Source organism: Papaver somniferum, chromosome 8 (assembly GCF_003573695.1).
Source record: "Papaver somniferum cultivar HN1 chromosome 8, ASM357369v1, whole genome shotgun sequence".
In the NCBI taxonomy this organism is placed as follows: domain Eukaryota; kingdom Viridiplantae; phylum Streptophyta; class Magnoliopsida; order Ranunculales; family Papaveraceae; genus Papaver; species Papaver somniferum.
In genome coordinates, this window is record NC_039365.1 from 27,576,941 (window position 1) to 27,583,049 (window position 6,109).

Here is a 6,109-nt window from a genome sequence, read left to right on the forward strand (position 1 = left end):
TCTGATTCATAGCCTCCTTCTACCCTATTAACGTTTCCTCTACCTAGAAGAATTGTTTTCTTGGGTTCCCTACTATATTCCCATTGCTGGGTCTTTTCGGCGATTTCATTCAAGAATTCCATCGCCACATCAACAGTTTGGTTTTCAAAACCACCAGTGCATAGAGACTCAACCATGGTTGTTGTCGAATAATCTAAACCCTCATAAAGGATTTGAACTAGCCTAACCTTTTCTAAACCATGATGAGGACATTGGGATAATAAGTCATTGAACCTTTCCAAATACCTATACAAAGACTCTCCCTCCTGTTGAGAAAATGTACAGATTTGCGTCCTAATAGACGATGTTTTGTGCCTAGGGAAAAACTTGTTCAAAAAGGAAGATGTAAGTTGTTCATATGTTTCTATTGAACCGGAAGCCAAACTATATAGACACGATTTGGCTTTATCTTTCAGGAAAAAAGGAAATAACCTAAGTTTCAAATCATCATCATCAAGGTATCTAATCTTTAGGGTACTACAAATTTCCTCAAAATCCCTAACATGGAAGTACGGGTTTTCATTTTCTTTCCCTAAAAATATTGGGAGCATCTGTAGGGTCCCAGGCCTAAATTCATAATTTGCTTCAGTTTCGGCTAACCTGATACAAGAAGGACGAGTAGTCCTAGTTGGGTTCAACAAAGCTTTCAAAATTGCCATTGCTAGCACTATCGGGATATTTTGGATTCTATGCAATCACAAAACAAGGCTGACTCAACCAAATCAAACCTAATTTTCTAGCAAACAAAAAGCATGATGGTTCCACTTAGATTGTTTCTAGACCAACTTCTACTCTTTCGAAAAGTAACTCGTTACAATCTGAGCAAACCCCTCTGGAATCAATCCGAGTCAAAGTAAGTTGAATCGAGGCGAGGGAAGCTCAGTGAAGCTTTGATACCCAAGGCCTCACCGGTTACAAGGCGGCGCAGTCACGCATTCAACTCACAGAAACCATCATGAACTTCGAAGTATGCTCAAAAGAGTAACCAATATTTTTCGAACGACTTTCCTATTAAGCTCGTTACCCTATCGGTCTCGTTCTAGTAAAAATTTTAGGCTTAGGTTCGCGTTTGGTTTCGTTTTCCTAAAGCGGGCAAGAAGAGAACGGTGATGAAATCCGAACCATTATCTTGTATGGCCAGTCCTTTCCCTTTACTAGGAAATTAAAGCAGCTGTTTTCAAGTCCTCAGCATATATGCAAACGAAGGAATACAGTAAACCCGCTGACAGGGGATTCGCGGGTGTTTCGAAAAACTTACCTCCCGTACCAGACGGGCGAAGAACCGCTGAAGTCGACTCGGGCCACGACTCCTATGTCATGTACGAACCCGAGGGGCCGAGGAGATATCGTAATCACCGTCCTTCTCTGCACACAGTTTTTATTTAAACCAACCCTTCCGTAGGGTTTAAAAAAATAATAATGTCCCAGTCCAAAAATAAAGTCCAAAAAGTGTCCAAAAATAAAAAGAAAAATTACAAAAAATAAAACCCTATTTACAGTTTCTAAAAATAAACCAAAATAACTATATACAAAATCTTCTTCTTCACTCCTTTCGGATTCCTCTTTTCTTTCCTTTTTCGGCGATGCTTTCCTTTTATAGCACTTTTTCTTTCCTTGTAGCTTTGCTCGAAATCTGAAAAGAATCAAAAAATACCAAAGGCGTAAAGGAGAACAAAAATTCTAAAAGAAATAAAATAAATCTAAAACCTAAAACCTAAAACCTAATACAAATCCGCGTCGGCGGCGCCAAAAATTGATGGTATTTTTAAAAGTGGTAAGTAGAGTGTCGTTCACTCGGACTTGTGTACACTCGATTTTAGACTCAAAAATAGAAAATACTAAAAATAAAGAAAATATATTCACAAAAGGTTATCACAGTATCTAGAGGTACTGAGACTCAGGATTCCACCAAATTCCATTCATGTGACTCAAATAATAATTTCAATCAATTATAGTTCAAATAATAAAAATATGGACTCTTGTTCTTTGCCAAAAATAGATTTTTGAAAAGCAATGAATGTAAATCACAAGCATGATGTATCAAAAGTACATAGACCAATCATACACCATCAAACAAAATCACACTCATTCAATAAAAATCATAAATCAATTAAATATCAATGCAAATAGTCATAAAAGAATTATTAGAATTACCACATGCATGAAATAGGGCTTCCTCTGTCATCCCAGTGTTGGGGTTTAGCTCCTCATATTAATCATGATCTCAAAAGATGTTTATAAAGCTCAAAAGTTGATTAAAAGATGAAGAAGTTCTAAGACAGAGAGTTTAAGACCCTCATATAATGTCACAGATGAACGACAAAGGATAGGTGTTTCTGACACTGTTGATACAGTCTGCAGCAGGTGGTTTCTGTTGTTGAAGAAACGACTGTCCTCGATAGTCGTTATTTCTTGTTCTTCAAGCTTCTCTAACGGCGGGACAGCAGCAGAAAGAATTCTCCAACTTTGATTTACGCCTCCTGTGGTTCTCCTATCGGTATCCACCCCCTTCATGGACTCGAAGAAAGGCTATTTATAGCCTACAAGGGAATCAAATCTTCCCGAATCCCTTTGGTTTATCCCTTTTTCTCTTCGACAGCAAGTTACGATAATCTCTGTTCGTGCGGCTCCTGTGGACTCCATAATCTCCAAAACTCTTGATAAGATATCCTAATCCAACTAAGAATCTAAATAGAACAAATACGTACCAATATTCACGTGAAAATCTCGCAAAATCTCTGATGCACGATTTCAACAGTACGGCACTCTGTTTTGCTTCTTTCACTTCTCACGGCTTATCAAGCCCAATTAGATCGATTAAAACACACCCATGGACCCTATTAAGCCTTAACAGGCCCATTTAAATCGTTTACAGCGATTTAATCTCTCCCAATCCGCCCAAGAATCTGATTCCAAAATCTGTTAACTGTGCAAGCTTTTTCCCGCCAATTTTCAATGATTTGAATTTTGAGAAGGGATGCCCCCTATCCTCTGATGGGGTGCGAATAGCAATTGGGGCTGAAATAAAATTATTGGGGTGGAAACATCCAAAACTTGGGTGCCTTTAGTAATTTTATTGGGATGTTTCCCGCACTTTTTCGGGGTTCCTCCGGGGTACTTCTGGGGCATTTCCGGTACACTAACAACGGAGCTCCAAACGCCACAATTTTAACCAATTTCGCCGCAAAAGCTTATTTTTCCAAAAACACCTACAAATAAATAAAACACCACAATAAGTACAAAAATGGGTACTAAAACTATATACAATTGGGCTATATTAGACACATAAATGCGTCTATCATCCATAAGTATCGAAAAATTTGAAAGCTTCTTATCCAAAAATTAATTTATAGTTTACACATGCTCACGGGAATGCATAAATGCAGGAAAACCTAAATTACCTCGTCCAAAAATTTGACTTGTTTGATCATCACCCTAGACGTCCATAAGTATCGAAAAATTCTAAAGCTTCTTATCCAAAAATTTGTTTATAGTTTACACATGCTCACGGGCATGCATAAATGCAGGAAAACTTAAAAGTACATCGTCCAAAAATTTGATCTTATTTGACCATCACCCTAGACGTCCATAAGGATCGAAAAATTCAAAATCTTTTTGTCCAACAATTAGTTCATGGTCTAAACATGCTCATGGGCATGCATATATGTAGGAAAACTTAAAAGTACCTCGTCCAAAAATTTGGTCTTCTCTAACCATTACCCTAGACGTCCATAAGTATCGAAAATTTCGAAAGAATCTTATCCAGAAATTAGTTTATGGTCTAGACATGCTCATGGGCATGCATAAATGCAGGAAAAGTTAAAATTACGTCGTCCAAAAATTTGATCTTGTTTGACCATCACCCTAGATGTCCATAATTATCGAAAAATTCAAAAGCTTCTTGTCCAAAAATTAGTTTATGATCTTGACACGCTCATGGGAATGCATCAATGCAGGAAAATTTAAAAGTACCTCGTCCAAAAATTTGATCTTGTTTGACCATCACCCTAGACGTCCATAAGTATCAAAAAATTCGAAAGTTTATTGTCCAAAAATTAGTTTATGGTCTAGACATGCTCATCGGCATGGATAAATGCAGGAAAACTTAAAAGTACCTCGTCCAAAAATTTGACATGTTTGACCATCATCCTAGACGTCCATAAGTATCGAAAAATTCGAAAGCATCTTGTCCAAAAATTAGTTTATGGTCTTGAAATTCTCATTGGCATGCATAAATGCAGGAAAACTTAAAAGCACCTCGTACAAAAATTTGACTTGTTTGACCATCACCCTAGACGTCCATAAGTACCGAAAAATTCGAAAGCTTCTTGTCCAAAAATCAGTTTATGGTCTAGACATGCTCATGGACATGGATAAATGCAGGAAAACTTAAAAGAACCTCGTCCAAAAATTTGACTTGTTTGACCATCACCCTAGACGTCGATAAGTATCGAAAAATTCGAAAGCATCTTGTCCAAAAATTAGTTTATGGTCTAGAAATGCTCATTGGCATGCATAAATGCAGGAAACTTAAAAGCACCTCGTCCAAAAATTTGACTTGTTTGACCATCACCCTAGACTTCAATAAGTATCAGAAAATTTGAAAGCTTATTGTCCAAAAATTAGTTTATGGTATAGACATGCTCATGGGCATGGATAAATGCAGGAAAACTTAAAAGTACCTCGTCCAAAAATTTGACTTGTTTGACCATCACCCTAGACATCCATAAGTATCGAAAAATTCGAAAGCATCTTATCCAAAAATTAGTTTATGGTCTAAAATGCTCATTGGCATGCATAAATGCAGGAAAACTTAAAAGCACCTCGTCCAAAAATTTGACTTGTTTGACCATCATCCTAGACGTCCATAAGTATCGAAAAATTCGAAAGCATCTTGTCCAAAAATTAGTTTATGGTCTAGAAATTCTCATTGGCATGCATAAATGCAGGAAAACTTAAAAGCACCTCGTCCAAAAATTTGACTTGTTTGACCATCACCGTAGACTTCCATAAGTACCGAAAAATTCGAAAGCTTCTTGTCCAAAAATCAGTTTATGGTCTAGACATGCTCATGGGCATGCATAAATGCATTAAAAGTTAAAATTACGTCGTCCAAAAATTTGATCTTGTTTGACCGTCACCCTAGACGTCCATAAGTATCAAAAAATTCGAAAGTTTATTGGCCAAAAATTAGTTTATGGTCTAGACATGCTCATCGGCATGGATAAATGCAGGAAAACTTAAAAGTACCTCGTCCAAAAATTTGACATGTTTGACCATAAATCTAGACGTCCATAAGTATCGAAAATTTCGAAAGCAACTTGTCCAAAAATTAGTTTATGGTCTAGACATGCTAAATGCAGTAAAACTTAAAAGTACCTCGTCCAAAAATTTGACTTGTTTGACCATCACCCTAGACATCCATAAGTATCGAAAAATTCGAAAGCATCTTGTCCAAAAATTAGTTTATGGTCTAGAAATGCTCATTGGCATGCATAAATGCAGGAAAACTTAAACGCACCTCGTCCAAAAATTTCACTTGTTTGACCATCATCCTAGACGTCCATAAGTATCGAAAAATTCGAAAGCATCTTGTCCAAAAATTAGTTTATGGTCTAGAAATGCTCATTGGCATGCATAAATGCAGGAAAACATAAAAGCACCTCGTACAAAAATTTGACTTGTTTGACCGTCACTCTAGATGTCCATAAGTACCGAAAAATTCGAAAGCTTTTTGTCCAAAAATCAGTTTCTGGTCTAGACATGCTCATGGGCATGGATAAATGCAGGAAAACTTAAAAGTACCTCGTCCAAAAATTTGACTTGTTTGACCATCACCCTAGACGTCCATAAGTATCGAAAAATTCGAAAGCATCTTGTCCAAAAATTAGTTTATGGTCTAGAAATGCTCATTGGCATGCATAAATGCAGGAAAACTTAAACGCACCTCGTCCAAAAATTTCACTTGTTTGACCATCATCCTAGACGTCCATAAGTATCGAAAAATTCGAAAGCATCTTGTCCAAAAATTAGTTTATGGTCTAGAAATGCTCATTGGCATGCATAAATG

At 36.9% G+C, this 6,109-nt stretch overlaps 1 pseudogene; it reads left to right on the plus strand.

The window, feature by feature from the left end:
- The first annotated feature begins 234 nt into the window (after positions 1–234).
- On the plus strand, positions 235–334 carry LOC113307268 (annotated as a pseudogene).
- The last annotated feature ends 5,775 nt before the right edge of the window (positions 335–6,109 follow it).